The 25,447-nt window shown below is 37.4% G+C and overlaps 1 protein-coding gene across 5 annotated transcripts in view; it reads left to right on the top strand.

Moving 5' to 3' along the window:
• LOC128205504 (uncharacterized) overlaps nucleotides 1-25,447 on the top strand; it is a 115,030-nt gene that overhangs the window by 49,080 nt on the left and 40,503 nt on the right. For all 5 annotated transcript variants that reach the window (XM_052907222.1, XM_052907213.1, XM_052907240.1 and 2 more), the window contains one exon: nucleotides 17,028-17,085. The gene's annotated coding sequence lies outside the window, so the exon portion shown is untranslated. The remainder of the gene's footprint in view (nucleotides 1-17,027; nucleotides 17,086-25,447) is intronic.

The raw sequence follows: 25,447 nt of genomic DNA, 5'->3' as shown, positions 1-25,447 counted from the left end.
TATAACCATAGTTTATCCTTGAAACACTGGGAACTAGATAGTTAAGTAGGAAGTCACGGCCCAATATATAGCATCATACTTAATATTACATAATAAAATTATCATTAGGTTGGTGCATGACTGCATGGTGCTGGCACTACAGACAAAAATGTTGGCAAAAAATGGTGATCATTAACACAACTCTGGTAGCTTGGTTCAAACTGTTTCAAATGATTAATTGAAATAATATTCTGACATAAAGATTTGTATCTAATTTATCATATAGACCATATGAATCACAAAACAAGAACAACAAATACTGAGAGGAAAAATACAAAAAACTAACCAGGAAAACAAGTTATTGAGTATTTGTTGTGAACCTGAACCCAAATTGCTTTTCAGCCTTTGATGTTTGTGCCATTATGTTTGGTTTATATGAGGAATATTAACTCATCAGTTCTGGCTTGCAGGAATTCTAGGTTTCAACAGTTACACCTATTGTACCTGGTTGCAAAATGCGGTATAGTTTTCAGGAAATGGATTCAGAAAGATGTTAGATTCTCCTGCACAATTTATTATTGCCAATGACTGCATTTCATTTCTGTACTCTTCCTTACATTTTACTTGTCAAACATTTTCAGCTAGGTTTACATACAAAAAATAATTAATACAAATGGCGCAGCGAAATTTAGCGCAATATCTACATTTCTGATGTCAAAATAAATACAAAAACACATACTTCAATAATTTAAAGACTTAGTCATCATGGTCCTTTATGGAATTTCACACTCATTTTGGATGCTTTCCACTGTCAAAATTGAGCGTTTAAAAAATAAATAAAAAAAATGCAGTGGAAATGCCGGATCCCTCAGCAGGGGACCAGGGGATGGGTCAGAATTCCGGGGGATTTTTCCCCCCACTGGGGGTATATGGCATGTATGGTGAAATTCTGAAATATTATTACGTTTTTTTTTAACTATGTTCAGTTGGTCAGTTTGCAAGGAAATTGAAAATTAAGATCAGTCAGAAAAAATATGGGAATAAATATTGAAATGTAAAACCAGATTGTATTGACATGTTGCACACTCCTCCTGGTGAGTGTATAAACATGAATGTTTGTACCTGGTACTCATGCTCCTTGTGCCATTATCTTGTCCATAGTTTCAGCAACATCAAGTTGTAATGTAAAAAACATTAGGGAAAGTGTTTGACTATCTGTATGATGGAGGAGGCCAACTGTTGGCCTTTGTTCCTGGTCAGGGAAGGTGAGAAAGATCACAGAATTGAACAGTTTTTTTGCCTTCACCTCTCCTGTATGTATAAACAATTGTATTTTTAGCAGGATTTTGTATGATTGCCAATATTTCTGGTCACTAAACTCATCTCTAGAGTTGTGAGGATTTTTCCTTGAGATTTTGGTGGAGCAGGATGGAAGAAGAACATTTTTTTTCTTTTATAATAGACACTCTATTCCTGTTTTGAGGTGACTTTTATGTGTTGATTAATAGTAGAGCACCCTGGCCAAGTTTGTTTTAAAGTTCTTTTCCCTGTCTTGCTAAAAATTTAAATTTCTGTCAGCTTAGTTTGAGTGCCTGTGGGCGAGTGGATAAAGTTTGGGTTCTCTACTTTTTTCTTGACTTTTTTGGCGAGGGTTTGCTACCCACTAAATCCATTTATTATTTTTATACTTCTATTGTTGTTTTTTTCTTGCGATTTCAATAGCAAAGAGCAAAATAATTATAATATAATTGTGTTCAGATGCATTACAGGAAATTTTAGTTAAATGCACTTTTTTTATGACAAAATAAAGTGTGGCAAATCATTGGGAGTGTTAAAACTAAGATTCTGACTGGCTGGATCGAGCCCTTTAACAAATGTTGTTATATGCACAAATATTGTCTTTGAAGTATTATAATGATTCGAAATGAGTTAGTAACATTTTTCAATGAAAGGGTTAAAGGTATCCTTATGTTTGTGTATGACTTCCTGTCTGTGTGTGGTTTTGTTTCAGTATTCATATTTTCCTTGACTGTTTCAGTGTTGGTTCGGGCCAAACTAAAACCAGAATATTTTTTAAACTTTAAATGTTTTTTATGCATTTTTTGTTAAAAAAGAGTAAAAAAGTTGAAATATTAGTGTCTTCAGATGCATTACTGGGGAAAAAAAATCCTTCCAAAACATGGGCAAGTGCCTTTAAGCTGTCAAAATTATGATAAAAGCAATGATGTAAAATTAATACAGCATTGCTTTCACTGAATTATTCAACATCATTTTGATTGTTCTGTTGATCGTTCTCCTCATTCTTTTGCATGAGTTTGATGGTTAGCACCAATTCTTGGCTTTCTGCCTTTTAAATACATGTTTTTTCTTTTTGTCTTGAATTAATGTTGACCTCTTATGTAGGTGCAGAGCTCCAAATAATGTACTGAATGACCAGCAATGACACATTGTACAGGGGGATTCTTATGAATGATTTTCAATAGACCTTTAAGTGCAAAGTATTGCTTGTAAAGAAAAAGTGGGTATTGCTGATATAGAAAATGTGCTTATCACACTGCACCATCAGGAAAGACACAGTGCTAGAAGAAGTTACTATTTTGTATCCAAAATTGTGTTATGACCTGAAATGCCCCATCCAAATGTTTGCTCTTAGAAAGGCATGAGGCTCAGAGCAAATAATTGAGTTACTCCAAACAATATGCAACTGCTTTCCACTAGAGCAACATACCAGGGATGCCTTGACTTATTTTTTGTGGCATGATTACTGTTAGCACAGGTAAATGCCTCATTGTACATGAATGTTCCCACACTTTTGCATTGATTTGTTACTGAAAATAGGACTTGCCAGGTGATGGAAGCTTGGAGGCATTCCTCTGATCGACACAGATTTATGAATGCTGATGTATATTTAGCCCCTGTAATGAGGTACTGAAACGTATCTGTCACATGTCCTTCAGTAAACTACTGCTACTGCTGCTGCTTGGCTGTTCTGAGTTGCTCTTCAATGCTCCTTTGCTCAATGCATGCCAAAAAAGGTGTTGTCAATAATTAAAATAAGCTTACTTTATTTTTTAGTTTTAAGAGAATGAAATCGACAAACAAACTGCATTTCAAATAAAACTCCAGAGAGTCCACTAAATCTTAAGCGTCCCACAAAGTTGTAGAAACCTTTCTGACTGAGCTGGAACTTGCAAGAACACTAAAAGATCCTGACCAAATACAAACTACCCACTCTGAAGCCCTGTATGAGAGAGGCTACCCGCTGACCATATACAATCCAGCCACACTGAAGTCCTGTATGAGAGAGGCTTTGATATACCAAATACAAACTACCCACACTGAAGTCCTGTATGAGAGAGGCTACCCGCTGACCATATACAATCCAGCCACACTGAAGTCCTTTATGAGAGAGACTACATCCTGACCATATACAAACTAGCTACATTGAAGTCCTGTATGAGAGAGGCTGCATCCTGACCAATAACAAACTAGCCACACTGAAGTCCTGTATGAGAGAGGCTACATCCTGACCAATAACAAACTAGCCACACTGAAGTCCTGTATGAGAGAGGCTACATCCTCACCAATAACAAACTAGCCACACTGAAGTCCTGTATGAGAGAGGCTACATCCTCACCAATAACAAACTAGCCACACTGAAGTCCTGTATGAGAGAGGCTACATCCTCACCAATAACAAACTAGCCACACTGAAGTCCTGTATGAGAGAGACTACATCCTCACCAATAACAAACTAGCCACACTGAAGTCCTGTATGAGAGAGGCTACATCCTGACCAATAACAAACAAGCCACACTGAAGTCCTGTATGAGAGAGGCTACATCCTGACCAATAACAAACTAGCCACACTGAAGTCCTGTATGAGAGAGGCTACATCCTGACCAATAACAAACTAGCTACATTGAAGTCCTGTATGAGAGAGACTACATCCTGACCAATAACAAACTAGCCACACTGAAGTCCTGTATGAGAGAGGCTACATCCTGACCAATAACAAACTAGCCACACTGAAGTCCTGTATGAGAGAGACTACATCCTCACCAATAACAAACTAGCCACACTGAAGTCCTGTATGAGAGAGGCTACATCCTCACCAATGACAAACTAGCCACACTGAAGTCCTGTATGAGAGAGATACTACATCCTCACCAATAACAAACTAGCCACACTGAAGTCGTGTAGGAGAGAGACTACATCCTCACCAATAACAAACAAGCCACACTGAAGTCCTGTATGAGAGAGGCTACATCCTGACCAATAATAAACTAGCCACACTGAAGTCCTGTATGAGAGAGACTACATCCTCACCAATAACAAACTAGCCACACTGAAGTCCTGTATGAGAGAGGCTACATCCTGACCAATAACAAACTACCCACTCTGAAGCCCTGTATGAGAGAGACTTTGTTATACCAAATACAAACTAGCCACTCTGAAGTCCTGTATGAAAGAAGCTACCCGCTGACCATATACAATCCAGCCACACTGAAGTCCTGTATGAGAGAGACTACATCCTGACCAAATACAAACTAGCCACTCTGAAGTCCTGTATGAAAGAAGCTACCCGCTGACCATATACAATCCAGCCACACTGAAGTCCTGTATGAGAGAGACTACATCCTGACCATATACAAACTAGCTACATTGAAGTCCTGTATGAGAGAGACTACATCCTCACCATATACAAACTAGCTACACTGAAGTCCTGTATGAGAGAGGCTACATCCTGACCAATAACAAACTAGCCACACTGAAGTCCTGTATTAGAGAGGCTACATCCTCACCAATAACAAACTAGCCACACTGAAGTCGTGTATGAGAGAGACTACATCCTACAAACAAGCCCCACTGAAGTGGTGTAGGAGAGAGACTACATCCTGACCATATACAAACAAGCCACACTGAAGTCCTGTATGAGAGAGACTACATCCTGACCATATACAAACAAGCCACACTGAAGTCGTGTAGGAGAGAGACTACATCCTGACCATATACAAACTAGCCACACTGAAGTCATGTAGGTGAGAGGCTACATCCTCACCAATTACAAACAAGCCACACTGAAGTCCTGTATGAGAGAGACTACATCCTGACCATATGCAAACTACCCACATTGAAGTCCTGTATGAGAAAGTCCTGTATGAGAGAGGCTACATCCTCACCAATTACAAACTTGCCACACTGAAGTCCTGCATGAGAGAGGCTACATCCTAACCAATTACAAATAAGCCACACTGAAGTCCTGCATGAGGGAGGCTACATCCTAACCAATTACAAACAAGCTACACTGAAGTCCTGTATGAGACAGGCTACATCCTAACCAATTACAAACAAGCCACAATGAAGTCCTGTATGAGAGAGGCTACATCCTAACCAATTACAAACAAGCCACACTGAAGTCCTGTATGAGACAGGCTACATCCTAACCAATTACAAACAAGCCACAATGAAGTCCTGTATGAGAGAGGCTACATCCTAACCAATAACAAACTAGCCACACTGAAGTCCTGTATTAGAGAGGCTACATCCTGACCAATAACAAACAAGCCACACTGAAGTCCTGTATTAGAGAGGCTACATCCTCACCAATAACAAACTAGCCACACTGAAGTCGTGTATGAGAGAGACTACATCCTACAAACAAGCCCCACTGAAGTGGTGTAGGAGAGAGACTACATCCTGACCATATACAAACAAGCCACACTGAAGTCGTGTATGAGAGAGACTACATCCTGACCATATACAAACAAGCCACACTGAAGTCGTGTAGGAGAGAGACTACATCCTGACCATATACAAACTAGCCACACTGAAGTCATGTAGGTGAGAGGCTACATCCTCACCAATTACAAACAAGCCACACTGAAGTCCTGTATGAGAGAGACTACATCCTGACCATATGCAAACTACCCACATTGAAGTCCTGTATGAGAAAGTCCTGTATGAGAGAGGCTACATCCTCACCAATTACAAACTTGCCACACTGAAGTCCTGCATGAGAGAGGCTACATCCTAACCAATTACAAATAAGCCACACTGAAGTCCTGCATGAGGGAGGCTACATCCTAACCAATTACAAACAAGCTACACTGAAGTCCTGTATGAGACAGGCTACATCCTAACCAATTACAAACAAGCCACACTGAAGTCCTGTATGAGAGAGGCTACATCCTAACCAATTACAAACAAGCCACACTGAAGTCCTGTATGAGACAGGCTACATCCTAACCAATTACAAACAAGCCACAATGAAGTCCTGTATGAGAGAGGCTACATCCTAACCAATTACAAACAAGCCACACTGAAGTCCTGTATGAGAAAGGCTACATCCTGACCAATAACATACAAGCCTATCTGAAGTCCTGTATGAGAGAGGCTACATCCTGACCAATAACAAACAAGCCTATCTGAAGTCCTGTATAAGAGAGGCCACATCCTTACCAATAACAAACAAGCCACACTGAAGTCCAGTATGAGAGAGGCTACATCCTTACCAATAACAAACAAGCCACTTTGAAGTCCAGTATGAGAGAGGCTACATCCTTACCAATAACAAACAAGCCACACTGAAGTCCAGTATGAGAGAGGCTACATCCTTACCAATAACAAACAAGCCACTTTGAAGTCCAGTATGAGAGAGGCTACATCCTGACACAAAAATACAAACATGCCACTCTGAAGTCCTGTTTGTGATTTTTGGTAAGCTAGAATGGTATTTCTGGCCTGGCCTGCTGACTCAGCATTTTGTATGGGCCAGGCTTGGCTAGGCCAGACGAGGCCAGATTTTACACATATTGAGATTTTATACATATTGAGAGTACAAGCTCTGACTAAAATGGAACACACTGATAGACCTTTACTTAAAAATTAATCTGCATGTTAACATAATTATTTTTTCTGAATTTTATTTAGATAAAAATGTAGTTTAATTGAATGCATGGGAATCTTGTAAACAATAATCAAATAAATTTATATTAAGTTTAGATCTGGGTTTACAAATTGATTCTTAAAATCAATGTGTTTTAAAAGATTCAAGTAATACATACATATGTATTTGTATTATGTATTATGTATTATTTGTGATGATTTTTATGGTGTTTTTTTTTCTTTATTTTGGATGTAAAAGTTAAAGTTTAAAGTTCATATAGTTGAACATAAAGTGTAGTTCAAAACTTCATGTGTAGTTCAATTGAAAACATGATTTTTGTATAAATAAATTAACTAATAAGGCATTCAATTATACAATATATTTTATCTAAATAAAAAATAAAAAAATGATAACATTAAACATGCAGTTTAATTTCTAAATATTGTTTTGTTCCAGTATATTCAGAGCTTGTACTCAAAGACGAATTTAATAATCAGACTTTTCCATTGAACTACATGTAGACGATTGTAAGCTACTATCTTATCATGGATAGTAAATACACCTTATCTCAACAAGAATTTCCACATTATTAGTCGGCGCCCAGAAGGGTTACTTTAGAAATATTCAAACTTAGGGACTATAGTTCATAAATTGCAGAACAATGCTTTCAATAGTTAGTGATAAAATATGAAGTTTTTGTATGCTTTATAAAACTTTACTCTTTAATTGATAATGAAACCTTAAATTATAATAGCCCTGCTTATCATTTTGAAAATTTTGATTTTAAATACCAACTTAATCATAACAACTCAGCCATCTCCGAGATAGATACAGACCGAGGTGTTCTGATTGATATCAATAGATGAAGGTTACACGGTACTATTACAATATCCGTTATGTTTGTAAACCTCCGACACAGTAATCTCCCTTGGTGACGGCAAAAAATGCCGAGTTTTGAAAAATTAACCTTGAGCTTAATTGTTTGGTTTGCAAATTTCATTCGAAAGAATGAACTCCAGATAATTCCATTTTGATGTATATAACTTTTATCCCCGTTCTATATACTCATATGAGTGAAATGTGTTGCAAAAATTTATACAAAATATAAAGCAAGGAATTCACATAACATAATTCCGGGCTTAAACTATTGTAACAATATTATAATATTAACCATAATGTCATTCAGGCATATGTACACCCAACATAAAAACAAATATTATCATTGAAATAATAACCATTTTTGGTTATCTGCATGCATGTTTTTCTTCTAATTTCATTGCGCCGACTTGATGCTATGCATCAACATTTTTCTTTTATATATTGTGTTAGATAGAAGATGCTGCTTATTGTATAGTTTTATCAAACCCTCTGAGGTTAAGGCAGATTATTGCTTTTATTGGATTGTGCACTGTCCATCGTTCATGTGTCTGTACTTAACATAATTGCTTGTTAACGTCAAATTATGCCTGTGGTCAAACTGCCCACGCCCTGAGGTTTTCTGTGGACTTATATAGGGTATTCTTAAAAATCTAACAATCATCATACAGTGGTCCTCTACCAAGATTGTGCAAATTATGCCCCTTGGGTCACCCTTTTTGACCTACTGTCTTATTTTTAAAGATGCACTCTTACTCCCAAGTAAGATTTACCACAATTAATACAATTGTTTAAACATACCAAAAAGGAAGACTAAATGTTTAAAATAATGGTTCTTATGAAGGATAACGAGTTGAGTTTGAAAGGAAAGTGCATAAAACACAGTATTTCTACCTTATGAGACTATAGAAGATAACAGAAAATATTTTAGCATTCACCAATCATTTATTAATTTTTGCCATTCCAGCTATTATAATCACGGTTACAATATTGTAATCAGTAATTAATATTTTCCATAAATGCATTGTTTAGTAAGGCCTAAAAAAAATATGTCTGTTTCGGGTAACCCGACCCTACCTATAAAAATGCGCCGACCCTAACTATTTTTTCCGTTTCTGAGCCAAAAAAATATTCGTTAGCGAATAGAGAGTTACGAAGGGTGGATAAATGCAGATTTTAATCAGAATTATTGTTTATATGATAAAACAAAGTCAGGCAATGACAGTTATGTAGGAAAGACTGCCATGTGCAAGAAAACACTCTGAACTTATGACAGATTTTGAAAAAAAATAATATATTTTTTTTTTAAATCCCTACCTACCCTACCTAAAATTTAAATTTTTTTGGCCTAAATAGCAAAGGTTTATCAGTCAAAAATTATGTTTGTTATACATGTGTATGTATTGACTTTGAATAAGAGTGTCACTTTAAAGCTACAGCAAATAAAGTTTGACCATATTTACACTTCTGTAAACAAATGACAATGTTGTGAATGGATGACCTTGACTGTGACCTGTTGACCTACTTTCTTATTTTTGAAGCTTCTGCAAAGATATTTGGACCATGTGTAGAATTTTGAAAACAAGTATCAAGCTATATTGATTACAAAGGTCAAACACTGTTACTCAGGGGAGCAATTTAGGGCCATCATGGCCCTCTTGATACTCTTGTGAAATTTAAACCTAGTGCTCATGGATTGTTGATCGATTTTTTCTGTTTGATATTATATGATTTTAGAAAAAAATGTATCCTCTGAAAAGCTGTATCATAAAAATTAGCACCTGTAGATATAACCAATTTAAAGTAATTCCGAACCTAATGAACAGTGCCGCAATCAGAGAAATACTTAAAACCCTCCAGCAAACAAAATGCACAGCATGGCTTCTTTATTATCTAGGACATAGTCGATCAAGAAAACAGATGTGGAAAACTATTTTTGAAATTCATTTCCATGTTTCCTTCTTATAAATTGTATGTTTGAGAAAAGATGCCTGAGAAAAGATGATATCAGTGGGTATATTATCTAGCACTGTGTATTATCTTCTTTAGACATTTGGTGAGTCATTCATCAGATATTTTATGTAGTTTTCCCATAATTTCATGTTCTTCTCATATCTTGTCAATATGATGATGAGATGCTAGGTTTTCACAGAGGCTGATTGAACAACTCTCCCCACAGAGTACAATTAGTTGATATCCAGGGAACAGACAAACATTTCTCCTCATTACTTTAAGGGTATTTAAAAAACAAAACTTACATTATGTTAAAAATATTCGGGACAAAATGCTTTGTGAAATACAATTTTTTGTAACAGAAGTTCTGTCATTTTTTCCAAATATTAGGCTTAAAAAATATGTGTGGTTTAGGAAACATTGGTAAAAAATAGGGTTGGTAGGTAGCCTTTATTTTCTTCAGCTGCAAGTTATTACAGACGTGAAAGGTGTCAGACGTGTGCTTTATGCACATTGATGACATCTCATAAACATATGCAATAAGTCTTAGTGGCATTCTTTTAGTTGTCATTAATTTTATGGCATAAAAACTTCCTGGATGTTCAATGACAATATTGGGTCAGGATGGTCTAGTGGTCAAGACACGATTCTTTACTGAGAGTGAAACCCAGGTTAAAATCCTGGTCCTGGAATACAATCTTGCTTGACTAAACAGAAAAAAAAACACTTAACAGTTTAAAGTATTTTAATTAACATCTGACAACTGCAATGTGTGGTGTTCCTTTAAATATTTTCTACATTGAGAAACAATAGCCATATCACAAAGTTTATATCTGTCGTGAATGAATGCAGATTTTTTTTAAATGTATAACTGAAGCACACTAATCATCCATTCTTGGGGGGTGAAAGCCCTTTATTAATTCTAGAAGTGACAGTTTAAGCTATTTAAGATGTTCTCTTCATGAAAATAAACAGGCTGCAAGAGCAGACAAAGGTTTTCTAGTGTCTGCCCTTTCTCCAGTGCTTCAGTTCACATATAGTTTGTCCATCAATCCAACAAGAGTCTTCGCATGCCCGTTCAGGACCACACTGGACATCGGGTCGCTCTTCACATCTTTCCTCTTCGTCATCGTAACCAGAGAACTCGTATACACAATCATGAAGGATTGTGGAGACATTGTTCTCCTTCTAATAGTATGAGCATGTGGTTTCTCACATACTAAAGTGGATTGCACAGCACCTGAAATTATACAATTTTCCCATTTGAAATATAGCAAAAAAAGATTTGGTATCTGCCATGACAATCTTTATTATGTTGAACTCCCTATGTTGGTACAATAACAGTGTGTTCATACATAAAAAAAACCTAAAAGACGTATATTGAGACATATAAAAAGTTATTAAATTTCATGCACATAATTTTATGTACATGCTGTTTCAAATTTAATTAATAAAAAAGAATCTATATTTAAAATTTAAATGTACCAATATATAAGCAACCTGTTTAATGGCAAGTAAAAAAAGATCAAGTGGGTTGAGTTTTTAATATGTGCATGGGCTTATAACATTCACAAAGCACCAGAAACCATAAAACAATTTGTGTGAGAGTAGCTTTCATTTGGAAATGGCTCTATCAAGTCTACAGGGAGCTGCAGCAAGTGCAGTTTCTACAATTTCCCCACTGGCTTGAGAAGAACAGATGACCAACTTCCTGTGATAAAATTTGAAATTAACAGGTTGGACTGGAATTTAGACCTGACAGTGTGTTCAAATGAGGATTTTACAGTATGTACTCATGGCCCCAATTTCTCGAAAATTCTTAAGTACGTTAAATGTGCTGAGCGCGTTATTAACGTGCTCAGCTTGATCACGTTAATTATTTGCATTTCACGAAAAAATAACTTGCTCAATAACTTAATTAAGTTGGATGTTGAGCACGTTATTTGAGTCAACTAGGTAGTTGATTTAAGTCAGTTATTTCCTCTCAAATATGGCCGCCATACAGCGTCGTCTGCAGATACTACGCCAGAGAACTCGTGATCTTCCGTTTCCGAGGGTCTTTCAAGACCGTTCAAACCCTCTGGAGACTATCTTCTCCTGAAATATTCCAGAGGTATCATTTTCGTCCTCATTCTATTCTTCTTCTCGTCAACATCCTTTTTCCTTACTTGGAACGAGCCACTGGACGCTCCTGTCCACTACCCCCTCTTCTTTCCGTACTTGTTTCTCTCCATTTTCTGGCAACTGGAGCCCACTATATCGTTGTTGGTGACGTCCATGGCATTTCCGCTTCGTCTGTCTGCCGCGCCATCAAAACCACTGTCGCTATACTTTCTGGAGTTGCAAGAAAGAAGATCCAGTTCCGTCGGGATTTAGATGCTGTTAAGGCAGAGTTCTTCTCCATTGCCGGTAAGTAACGCCCTATCCATACACAATTGAGATATTCCCCAATGTTCCGGTGACAAAATAATGTTCATTTACATGCACAGGTTAATGTTTCTTTGAAACTGTTTACTGTTCTGATGAATAACATTCAAAACAAACTCCTTTAACCTTCGACCACTGTCGCTTATGACGTAGCCAATCGCGACTGCATGAGATCGATGATTGAACATCGATAAAATTTAACATGCCTGGTAAACGCAAGTCAGGGGCCATAATTTGTATAAAGGATAATATGGAGTTACCTTACCTCATCATGTAACGGACATGAACAACTGTGTGAAGTATTAAGTCAAATAAATGAAGGCTATTCGATTTATAGTGAAAAGCCCAACTTGCCCTAAAACTTTAACCGGACGCAGACGTTGGGCGAGTTGTATAGGCCTCCTTATTCTTTGAAAAGTAGAGCTAAAAATGACAAATACGAAGAATTGGTTCTTAAGATGATGTTGGGAATTTTACATTCATTTAATTATATTTTAAGTATAGTTTTCGTTTTGACTCTTCTCTTCAAAAGTTCAATGTTAAGTTCATGAACTGCTGCCTCCCTTTTGTTCTTTTCCGTCCAATACCTCTCTTGGGCCCTAAATGATTTTAATTCAGCGTTCAAGCGCTGCTTTTCAAGGTCGTACAAATCCTCTGTTCTTTCTCCTTTTCTTTTCAGTGTGCTTTTCTTCCCTGTTAATAAATATTTAGTATGTTATTTCCTGATTTTCATTTATTGACAAACATGTGTTATGCCTTTAATCTATAACATTTAAGTTCTAAAATGTGCTCATTGAATGTAAAGGCGATCTGTAATTGCGGTCATGAGGCCTTCAAACAGATTGATGATTTTATATTAAGGTTTAGTTACCACCTTTACACATCGGCTTCTTTTCTGTCGCCTGACGATCACAATCTTGTTCATCTCGCACTGGGCTTGGGGTTTGCATTATCTCCGAGCTAAAAACAAAACATACATTCAGTAACTGATATGCATCAAGGAACTTTGTATACACATCATACAATTTAACTAATATGTTCTTCATATAAAGTCAATTAGTACTTCTTCAATAATCACCTACTTCCATTGCAATACTACTACTGATAGACGGTCATGTTCAGACAACAGTTCGGTAAATATTCCCTTTCGCAAATGTTAACATAATTAGTTGTCAGTTTATTGTGTAAAGTATAAGTTACATGTTCATGTTGTCGTCAAGGTGTAGCACGATCAGACCATTGTCTCTGGTAATCTCTTGGCCGCTTGGTAATGACTGTGCAACATAAGTGGCTGAAAAAAAGAATTAACATATTAATAATCAATATATTATTCTTAACAATTATGCACAAGTCAATTGTAACCACGCCCCCACCAGGTCCGGGGACAGCCGGGGAAATGGGCCGTGTTTTTACCTTTCATGTGGCCCCGCAGTGCCGGTTGAATGCGGTGGTTTTGTATTTTCGCAAAAAAGCGGGAAATTTGCCTTACTTAGGCTCCCTGGGGTGCGGGGGCATTTCACGGGGATTTGACCATCAGTTCGTTCCCACAGGGTGGCGATCTTACCTGGGGTTGGCTGTACCGAAAGTCAAAGTCCCCGCTATTACCCCGACCTGGAGGGGCCGTGGTTACTGACTGGTGCATTATAGTTACAGATCGTTACACACAAATACGCACGGCCTTAAAGCGTTCTAATGTTTCTCATGTTTTGAATTTTGGCGATTGAGTAATGTTAATATAATGCATATTGAACAATCACAACAGTCGAAATATGTACGAATTCAGTAATCTCACCTGTTTCTGATCCTCCGGGAATCCCTAGTAACTGGCACTGATTGTAAGCGTACATGTGGTTGCTAACGAACTCTTCGCATGCTGTTAGGGGCTCAATCACACCAGCACCAGTCATTTTACTTTTATCTACCTTTTCTTTTACTGAATAAAATAACGTCCGTGTATGAAAATGCATTGAAAACAGAAAGCAAAATTCAAGTATCAGTACAGCTACAATGTATTATAGTAAATATCACCATGCGGTTAACAAAATAAGTGCGGTGGTGATTTAAAAGCAAAGGCAAATTAATTGACGTAGATTCTTCACATAGTACAGCATATTGAAGTAAAGTTCATCTTTTTTATAGATAATACATTGTGGCAAACGGTTCCTTATATTTGACTGACCGTCAGTCATACGTACAGGCGACACAAGAAATATTATTAAACTTTTAAATACAGCCGCACCCCGTTGGCTCGAACTCTTTTGGCCAGAATTGCTGATCGAACTGGATATGAAGGACCGATGTTTATATTCTGAAGGTTAGACATCCCACCTAGCCCGATTTTTCCTGAGTTAGAGCAAACGGGGTTCGACAGTTTAGCGTAGTAAGCGTAGTAAGCGAACCTCTTCCTTTTGCGTTTCTCCACATCGTCTTTATCTCGTCAACACTCCTCATGTTTGTAACCAGACCAGAGCTAAAAAAAAGATACAAAATACTATCGAGTTCTTCATCATAATGTTAAGGTAACAAACAAAATACTATCGAGTTCTTCATCATAATGTTAAGGTAACAAACAAAACGTCAATCTTAAAACAAAATTAGGACATAGAATATAAACAAGTTAAAATATTGTAAAACAATATCATATATTTTTTTTTCAAAAACTAGCATTCAATAGAATGCATATTATAAAAGCACGGAACTGATTAATTGCGATTAATGGTGATACATTGCAGTACATCCCATAGTTCTGTAATGGCAAGACATAATAAATAAAACATAGATCGATTGAAGGTTGTTGTATATGTATCGTTATGTATTAAACCAATAAGGGTCACGACTGTTGATAAAAACATTCAATACACTATAACATGAAATTTTATACCACACAAATTTAACACGCACACGCGATGTGCAGTTTGATTGCTCATGTAGATGACGTCATCGTTCGATGCCTGACATGTGTAAAGTTTTCAAAAATATCAGTCATTCGTCAGACCTGAGGGAAAACGGTCATACTTTTACACAGTGCAAATCTAATATTTGTGAGAAAAATGGATGTATAATTATCGTATCTATGCAATGGATTTACATTACACAGGCAGTAAATATGCCTTGAAATGGAAATATTAATGCCTGCAGCCGTGCGGATTTAATACCGGTACTTGAGAAATATCCGTGTTAACATTTTTGTAATATACTGATATTATGATTTACATATAATCAGTGAAAGTTAACATAAAGTACCAAATGGAAATAGGGCTGAATTTCCATATCTACTTTCTCAGAATTGGTTCAGTTAATACAATAGGTGCTGTTATTCCAGTACATTTAACATGTGATTTTTACAGACAATGGAAAGAAACCAATTTCTCATACATAAAAGCTTACATCGACAAACACTTAGAAAAGGAAGTGAAAACAAATCATGCTGAAGGTGTCTTGATAAAAATAGACACAACTGTGTTCAACGGTGTGTTCAATTTTTACGGGATTCTTTTAGCATATTTCACAATGATCAAAGCTAAATTTACACTAGCCACAATAATCGAGAGCGATCAGGGATATTTTTTATTATTTTGACATTTCTTCTGTATCCCTGTCTCGAGTCTGATACAATAAATAATAAACGTCAAAGGACCAGGTGGACTAAACTTTACACGTTACATAAAATATGTGAACCAGGACTTAACAATTAAATAACAATGATACAGTTGCAGCCAATGAAAGATAGAAGGCACTTGATTCTTTGCGGTAAGATCCTTTCAAAAGTTTGAAATTCATGCCCGTATTGTTTACCGTTTAATAAATCATATGACAAAATAATAAATTATTGTATAAACATGTTTATTGTATCGTATAGTTATTTAATTACTGTAATAATGCACGTTTGATAAAAAAAATGTGAACAAAAGGGGCGTGTCTTACGCATTAAGCTTTTTACAAACGCCTTCCCAGGCTGTTTTTTTTTAGCTTGCCACCTTGTGTGGCCCCTCGAAATGTTCCAAACAGTACATCAGACTCGACTGATATAAGCTCGAGGCAGTAGCTTTTCTCTGCTTCTGTCCAGTTGGGAGCTCTTTTGCTTCCATTGTCCATTGTGCAAGATTTTTTCATTTCTATCGTCTGTTGTCAGATTTTCCCGAACTTTATACTTTCTTACCTTTTTTACTGAAGAGCTCTCTTTTAACCGAAATGACCGAAAAGATAATCACGTTATTTTCACTCAGTTGAGTAGCTTATTGAGCACGTTCAAGAAATGGGATTTAGCTAACCTACTCAGCTGAGAGCGTTATTTTTACTGAGCATGTTATTGAGTTAACGTACTTAAGAATTTTCGAGAAATTGGGGCCAGGACAGCAAAAATGAAATATTGGAATTCCTTGTTTGTCATGTTTGTTTATTCCTCAAATGGATTCTCATCAACCATTTCTGATGGGCCATACCAGTGAAACCACCAGTCTACGAATTTAGGCAAAAACTTCCCCAACAGTAGATGAGTTGATGACTGGAATCATAATTGCTTTAAAAGTCCATGGACACATTTTTCTACTGTCAGGGCAAACACTGTGGCTACTGCCATGTTTGTTTCAACTATCAATTGACGCTTTCCAAGCATTTCAGTTTTAAACTCAATTCTTATCATTTCAGGTTACAGACACTTTTTTTTAAAATAAATAAAAAGTTTTAGTGTTGGCGCAAACAAATAGTCAGTCAGGTTACCTGAACCAAACATTTTTTTCTTTAGCCTTACTGAAAATTATAGATTTGTTTCTTTTTCAATGCTCAAATCTGCTCTACTTTTCTTACAGGATTTTAAAGAAAGAGGTCACTGCTCTTGTCCAAATTTTAGGTAAAAGTACACATGAGAAAGATGTCTAACATAGTTTTCTCTTCGTCCATTTCAGAATTGCAAAGCAGGTGCAAGGAGCCTCAAAACGGTGCGTCATTTGGTCAAACCATAATGTAAGTGGTACATGGTGTGTCATAATGTCAACCCTTAATTATAGTGGTACACTGGGTGTGTCATATGGTCAACCCATAATGTAAGTGGTACATGGTGTGTCATATGGTCAACCCATAACTAGGTAGTACTGGGTGTGTCATATGTCAACCCATAATGTAAGTGGTACTGGGTGTGTCATCTGCTTAACCCATAAAGTAAGTGGTACACTGGGTGTCATCCGGTCAACCCATAATGTAAGTGGTACTGGGTGTGTCATCTGGTCAACCCATAATGTAAGAGGTACTGGGTGTGTCATCTGCTTGACCCATAAAGTAAGTGGTACACTGGGTGTCATCCGGTCAACCCATAATGTAAGTGGTACTGGGTGTGTCATCTGGTCAACCCATAATGTAAGAGGCACTGGGTGTGTCATCCGGTCAACCCATAATGTAAGAGTTACTGGGTGTGTCATCTGGTCAACCCATAATGTAAGAGGTACTGGGTGTGTCATCCGGTCAACCCATTATGTAAGTGGTACTGGGTGTGTCATCTGGTCAACCCTTAATGTAAGTGGTACTGGGTGTGTCATCCGGTCAACCCATAATGTAAGTGGTACTGGGTGAGTCATCCGGTCAACCCAAAATGTAAGTGGTACTGGGTGTGTCATCCGGTCAACCCATAATGTAAGTGGTACTGGGTGAGTCATCCGGTCAACCCAAAATGTAAGTGGTACTGGGTGTGTCATCCGGTCAACCCATAATGTAAGTGGTACTGGGTGTGTCATCCGGTCAACCCATAATGTAAGTGGTACTGGGTGTGTCATCTGGTCACATAGATAACTGTATTTTACGAATAATGGGCCTTTATTATTTGACTTACAAATTCTGGTTAAGGTTTTGCGTGTTAACCACATTTAAGTCCATTTCTCCACAAATTCATCACGATTTGCATTGAAACTTTATACAAGGGCACCCAACCCTCCAACCATTTTAATAAAATCAATTTAGATAAATCTATGATGCATATCATGCAAATAAATGCCCATTATTATTCTATATAAAAAATTTGGTTAAGGTTTTGCTTTTAGGCAAACAGGTTAATATCTCAGCAACTACGTCATGTATTGTATTGAGACTTTATGCAATGGTACTCAACCACCCAACCTCCTTAAATTACCAAGTTAGATAACTGTACTTTGCAGATAATCACACTTTTTTAGTGTTACACAATGAGGTTACATAACTCCTTATCCTTAATACAAGTTATGGCCCCTGATTGACTTAAGTTAAAGTTTTAGGCAAGGCCTAAAAAAAAAATACATTTGGTTCGGGTTACCCGACCCTACCTACGGAATAGGCGCCGACCCTTCCGTTTTTATAGTCAGTTTGAAAAAAAAATGAAAAACTAAAAAAAAAAAAAAAAAAAAAAAAAAAAATCGTTTTTTTTTTTAATTGCTTTTTAATATTAAGTTTAAACCTTAAATGCTTGTACAGAAGATAGCTTTAACACCATTCTTCAATGATGAAAAGTATATTCTTATATAAAACCTAATAAAAAAAATAAATAAAAAAAAATAAAAAGCCTACCTACCCTACCTATTTTTTTAAGGATGTAACCCTAACCAAACATTTTTTTTTTTTAGGCCCAAGTAAAAGTTAAGGGCAAGTTGGGATTTTAATAAAAAAAACTTCAATACCGTTCATTAAATGCACTTTTTTAAATTTTCTTTGAAAGGCATATTTGTATATTCTTAACCATATTTTCATAATGGAAATCAAGTTATTTGAATGACTTGTGTCATTGTTTGGGCGGGCTGGTGGGAGGGCAGCATCAAAGTCACCTTATGTATCGAATAATTTTAGTTAGGTTTGACATAAAGTGTCCAAACTTGGTATTATTACATCGTTATTGTATTCTAAGTCAATGCGGCGTAGTCGAGCGCGCTGTCTTACGACGGCTCTTGTTATTCAACTTAGAAATGCTGGTGACTGTGTTGCATTTAATCTTATTTTACAGTGATCAATTCTGTTCACTAAAGCTTTGTAATTCTTAAACTTAAAAGCAGCAGAATAGTTAAGCACACTGTCTCTGTGACAGCTCTTGTTTAATAGTAATTTACTGGAAAGCTTGGTATAGCGAGTCCAATTAAGGTCCCATTAACAATAAGGTCAACTAAAAGTAAATGGGCTGAGGTGAACGAGTGCTCGCCATCTTCTCCATATATTCAGTCAATTGCATATTTTTTGCACTATGGCAACAACAATTAATTGCCTTTGCCAATGAATATGTCAGTTGTGTTTTATGACATCAGGGTGAGGACCAGTGTGCATTTCTCGGCTTGTTGATGAGCTTGGAAATGGTTGAAGAGTGTATAAGGAAGGGCAAAGTAACATGTTTGGTCAAATTAATTATAACAGTTTTGAAATACAGCAAACAAGGTTGTTCCTACAATATTCATGTAGATGACCAAAAAGATGTTTATGGCTGTCATGATGTAATGTTTTTGAAGATTTTTGATTTCGATGTATGAAATTGGTTAAATTAAAAAAATTACTTGTCAATAAAGATTATCTCATTATTTGTCATCATCAGCATGCATGAAACATTATATTTGCAACAAATTAATCTTGATACATATGCTCATTAAGATCCTTCTGATAGTACATTTTCATCAAAACTTCTTTGACATTTACTTATTTAATGTCACTTATATTGAAAAAATGTCACTATAATGAAAAAAAGTAAGCTAGTAAGCTAAGTGGGTTTCATTAATTATCTTTAGCTCACTGGCTGGACCAAGATGTGACATGAGGTGAATTCAATGAGTGACCGTACATGACAGCATGTTAATTAATTAATCCAGGGTCATCGAGGTTTTGCCTCTATCTCCCATTTAAGCCTCACCTGTCGGGAGGCCTAGGGCTCATGTAGCACGCTAAAGTGCCCCATGTCGGGATGCTGATGCTGATCACTTATGGCAGTTATGTGATTATCACACAAAAAAGGGATGAGGATCCAGTATTTTTATTGTCTTGCAATTATTTATCTATTAGCTAGGTGGATAGTACATTTTTCTGGTCTGATTGTTGGGATATGGTGACAATGTTGTGGTGTAATTTTTATTGGCAAATATTTTGTTCATATACATCTCTGAATAAAATAACATTGTATGGAATTACTAGATTGTAAAGGTATTGTAATTATTCTCTTTGTACAAATGGATGTTCTGTCCATTGTATTAATTATCAATTAATTAATTACCAGGTTATTGGTTGCTTTATGTGAACATATTTGTATTTATAAGATTTTGTGTTCTGATGGAAAAAAGTTCATGGTGCACAAAAAATGACTTGGTGTCTCAGATGTTAGTTGTCATGATGAGGTAAACAATCTTAATTGAATTAATAGAATGTTGTAAAAAAAGTTGTTTTGTTCTTGTTAAATTGTATAAATGGCAAATATCCAACCCTGTGAAGTTGCTTGAACCTTCCAAGCATTATTTGAGAGGTTAATAGAAATGAACATTTTTACCAGTCAGAGCTGTTTTGGGGGCTAGTTTATGTGGAGATGACCCATACCAGTTGTATTGGGAGTTATAGTTTGCAGATGTTAAACATAAGGAAGACTCAAATATTTAAATAAATGCTATGTATAAAGCCAACAGATATATCATTGATAATTTTATCATTGTATTACATTTGTTTAATGCCTTTATTAAAAAAGTACCTTACTTTGTCATTTTTTTTACCCTTTTTTCTTTTTTTTCATTTCAAATTAGGTAAAAATGTATATCTTTGGCATTGGTAACTATTCGATGAATAATAGCTTAACAAAAAAATGGGGAAAAAAAACAACAACCTGCTATCAAGTTAAATTAAAATTATTGCAGATACTTTGGGTAGTGTTTTTGTAAAAATGTGTCATAATTCTGGAAACCATTTTGTCTTCAGCAATAAAGAAAGTCGTATTTGAGAAGCAACATGTAATAAATAATGAAGCAAGTTAATTAGAAACAAATAACCCTAGCTTATTAGTATAAATATTATGCTAATGAGAACACAAATGGCCTTAACTAGATAAAAAAGAGTGAATGAATGTGCCATTATAACTCTGATCTATGGGTTGACCCTGTCGGTGTGAAGGTGGTGGACATACATAACTTGGGACCTACATTGTGGCTGGCAATTTGTACATCTGACCAAACAATAGCTCATCACAGTAGGGGGGAAATGCCCGGCATGCGGGTAATGTAATCATTATGTTATCTTCTTCATACAGTATTGCATAATTAATTGAATGTATTCATTCATTTATCTAAGATGGTGGACCGAATATTTCTGGATGGGTTAAAGATGCACTCTCACAGATTGAAGTATTCTGGTGGCAAAATTATATTTTGGACAAAGGAAAATGAAGATGATATAATGAAAGATATAAACATATCTATGATTAGGATACAATAATTGGGAAAATCTTTCTGCAATTCTTAATTCTGCTGTTGTTGTTTTGTATTGCAACAATTAGATTATGAATTGTCTGAGCTTTCATCTAGGTTTATTTGAATGCCACTTTTTTATGCCGTCATATTTCTAGCAGTTGTATGAGAACATTAGAAATTGAGTTAGAAAGGCCAGTCTTCCTGTATGAGAAAGGAAAGTGTTCTTGTATGAGTGAGGCCAGTCTTCCTGTATGAGAAAGGCCAGTCTTCCTGTATGAGAAAGGCCAAACATCCTCTATGAGAAAGGACAAATATCCTGTATGAGAAAGAACAGTCTTCCTGTATGAGAAAGGACAGCCATCCTGTTTGAGAAAGGACAGTTTTCCTGTATGAGAAAGGACAGTCTTCTTGTATGAGAAAGGCCAGTCTTCCTGTATGAAAAAGGACAGTCTACCTGTATGAGAAAGGCCAGACAGCCTGTAATAGAAATGACAGTCATCCTGTATGAGAAAGGCCAGTTCTCCTGTATGAGAAAGGACAGTATTCCTGTATGAGAAAGGCCAGTCTTCCTGTATGAGAAAGGACAGTCTACCTGTATGAGAAAGGCCAGACAGCCTGTAATAGAAATGACAGTCATCCTTTATGAGAAAGGCCAGTTCTCCTGTATGAGAAAGGACAGTCTTCCTGTATGAGAAAGGACAGTCATCCTGTATGAGAAAGGACAGTATTCCTGTATGAGAAATGACAGTCATCCTGTATGAGACTGCCTGTATGAGAAAGGCCTGTATTCCGGTACAAGAAAGGCCAGTATTCCTGTATGAGAATGGACAGTCTGCCTGTATAAGAAATGACAGTCATCCTGTATGAGAAAGGACAGTTTTCCTGTATGTCAGAAAGGAAAGTCATCCTGTATGAGAAAGGCCAGTCTTTCTGTATGAGAAAGGCCAGTCTTCCTGTATGAGAAAGGCCAGTCTTTCTGTATGAGAAAGGCCAGTCTTCCTGTATGAGAAGGGTCAGTCTTCCTGTATGAGAAAGGCCAGTCTTCCTGAAAGAAAAAGGCCAGTCTTCCGGCCAGTCTTTCTGTATGAGAAGGGCCAGTCTTCCTGTATGAAAAAGGCCAGTCTTTCTGTATGAGAAAGGCCAGTCTTTGTGAATGAAAAAGGCCAGTCGTACTGTATGAGAAAGGCCAGTCTTCCTGTATGAGAAAGGCCAGTCTTTCTGTATGAGAAGGGCCAGTCTTCCTGTATGAGAAAGGCCAGTCTTTCTGTATGAGAAAGGCCAGTCTTCCTGTATGAGAAAGGCCAGTCTTCCTGTATGAGAAAGGCCAGTCTTTCTGTATGAGAAGGGCCAGTCTTCCTGTATGAGAAGGGCAGTCTTCCTGTATGAGAAAGGCCAGCAATCCTGTATGAGAAAGGACAGTCATCCTGTATGGGGAAGGACAGTCTTCCTGTATGAGAAAGGACAGCCATCCTGTATGAAAACTGACAGTCTTCCTGTATGAGAAAGGCAAGTCATCCTGTATGAGAAAGGACAGTCATCCTGTATGAGAAAGGCCAGCAATCCTGTATGAGAAAGGACAGTCATCCTGTATGAGAAAGGACAGTGTCTTGTATTAGAAAGAAAAGAGTTCTTGTAGGAGAAAGGAACTTGTATCTGAAAAGGACTGACAACCTGTAGTTGAAAAGGAAGGTTGACATGTATGTAAAAAGGACTGTCGTGGGGTATCTGAAAAGGACTGACGTCCTGTATGTGAAAAGGACTGTCATCCTGTATGTTTAAAGAACTGTCAATCTGTGTGTGTTAAGGACTAATGTCCTGTATGTGTAAAAGACTGTCGACCTGTATGTTTAAAGAACTGTCAACCGATGTTTAAAGGACAAATGTCCTGTATGTGTAAAAGACTGTCGACCTGTATGTAATAATAACTTTTGTGCTGTATGAGTAAAGGACTGACAAGCAGTATGTGTAAAGGACTATTGTGCATAAAGGTTACAAGGTGCAGGACCATGTGTCCCTGGTTCATTTAGCAATGAACATTGCCTTGGGGGTTACAGGGTGCAGGACCATGTGTGTCTGGTTCATTTAGCAATGAACATTGCCTTGGGGGTTACAGGGTGCAGGACCATGTGTCCCTGGTTCATTTAGCAATGAACATTGCCTTGGGGGTTACAGGGTGCAGGACCATGTGTCCCTGGTTCATTTATCAATGAACATTTCCTTGGGGGTTACAAGGTGCAGGACCATGTGTCCCTGGTTCATTTAGCAATGAACATTGCCTTGGGGATTATAGGGTGCAGGACCGTGTGTCCCTGGTTCATTTAGCAATGAACATTTCGATTGGGGTTACAAGGTGCAGGACCGTGTGTCCCTGGTTCATTTATCAATGAACATTTCCTTGGGGGTTACAAGGTGCAGGACCGTGTGTCCCTGGTTCAAGTAGCAATGAACATATCCTTTGGAGTTACAAGGTGCAGGACCATGTGTCCCTGGTTCATTTAGCAATGAACATTTCCTTGGGAGTTACAGGGTGCAGGACCATGTGTCCCTGGTTCATTTAGCAATGAACATTGCCTTGGGGGTTACAGGGTGCAGGACCATGTGTCTCTGGTTCATTTAGCAATGAACATTTCGATGGGGGTTACAGGGTGCAGGACCATGTGTCCCTGGTTCATTTAGCAATGAACATTTCCTTGGGAGTTACAGGGTGCAGGACCATGTGCCCCTGGTTCATTTAGCAATGAACATTTTGATGGGGGTTACAGGGTGCAGGACCATGTGTCCCTGGTTCATTTAGCAATGAACATTTCGATGGGGGTTACAGGGTGCAGGACCATGTGTCCCTGGTTCATTTAGCAATGAACATTTCGATGGGGGTTACAGGGTGCAGGACCATGTGTCCCTGGTTCATTTAGCAATGAACATTTCGATGGGGGTTACAGGGTGCAGGACCATGTGTCCCTGGTTCATTTAGCAATGAACATTTCGATGGGGGTTACAGGGTGCAGGACCATGTGTCCCTGGTTCATTTAGCAATGAACATTTCGATGGGGGTTACAGGGTGCAGGACCATGTGTCCCTGGTTCATTTAGCAATGAACATTTCGATGGGGGTTACAGGGTGCAGGACCATGTGTCCCTGGTTCATTTAGCAATGAACATTTCGATGGGGGTTACAGGGTGCAGGACCATGTGTCCCTGGTTCATTTAGCAATGAACATTTCGATGGGGGTTACAGGGTGCAGGACCATGTGTCCCTGGTTCATTTAGCAATGAACATTTCCTTGGGGGTTACAGGGTGCAGGACCATGTGTCCCTGGTTCATTTAGCAATGAACATTTTGATGGGGGTTACAGGGTGCAGGACTATGTGTCCCTGGTTCACCTTCAGGCCTTGAACATTTCCAGGGTTGACTAAAACCACCCTGTGTCAGTCACTGGTAGGGGTTAATTGGCAATAATAAGCGATTTGTTCAGCCAGTTTTTCCTGCTGTTTACAACCACAGAGATGTACTGGTGTATCAAACGTACTCATTTTGGCAGCATTGTGCACAGAAAACAGATTTTGATGCGGTTAGGTTAAGGTTTTTGGCATTGTGTGTCCCGTGCAGATCTGTGGCAGAATTTCAATGGAATATTTTGGCTGTCTGACTTCAGTTCCATTACTTGCAAGATATTGATGAAATTCTAATAGGTGTAGAGGATTTTTCCAAGACAATAAATGTCTTTGATCCAGTTGTATTGAGTATGGTACAGAAAGAAGGTTCAGGACTGGATCATGTATGTACTCAGAGGCATTCTCAATCTGTTTAATTGCCCACTTGATTGTAGGCTTTCATTCTGAATGTTTCCAGCCAATGGTCAATTTCATTCATTTCAAGAATTCCATCAAAGCTTTTATCAGAACAATGTTTTACATTGTCCATGTAAATGCTACCTCTGATGAGGT

This window comes from Mya arenaria, chromosome 2 (genome assembly GCF_026914265.1).
Source record: "Mya arenaria isolate MELC-2E11 chromosome 2, ASM2691426v1".
Lineage (NCBI taxonomy): Eukaryota > Metazoa > Mollusca > Bivalvia > Myida > Myidae > Mya > Mya arenaria.
The sequence above is the reverse complement of the archived record's forward strand: the minus strand, read 5'-3'. Positions and strand labels throughout refer to the sequence as shown.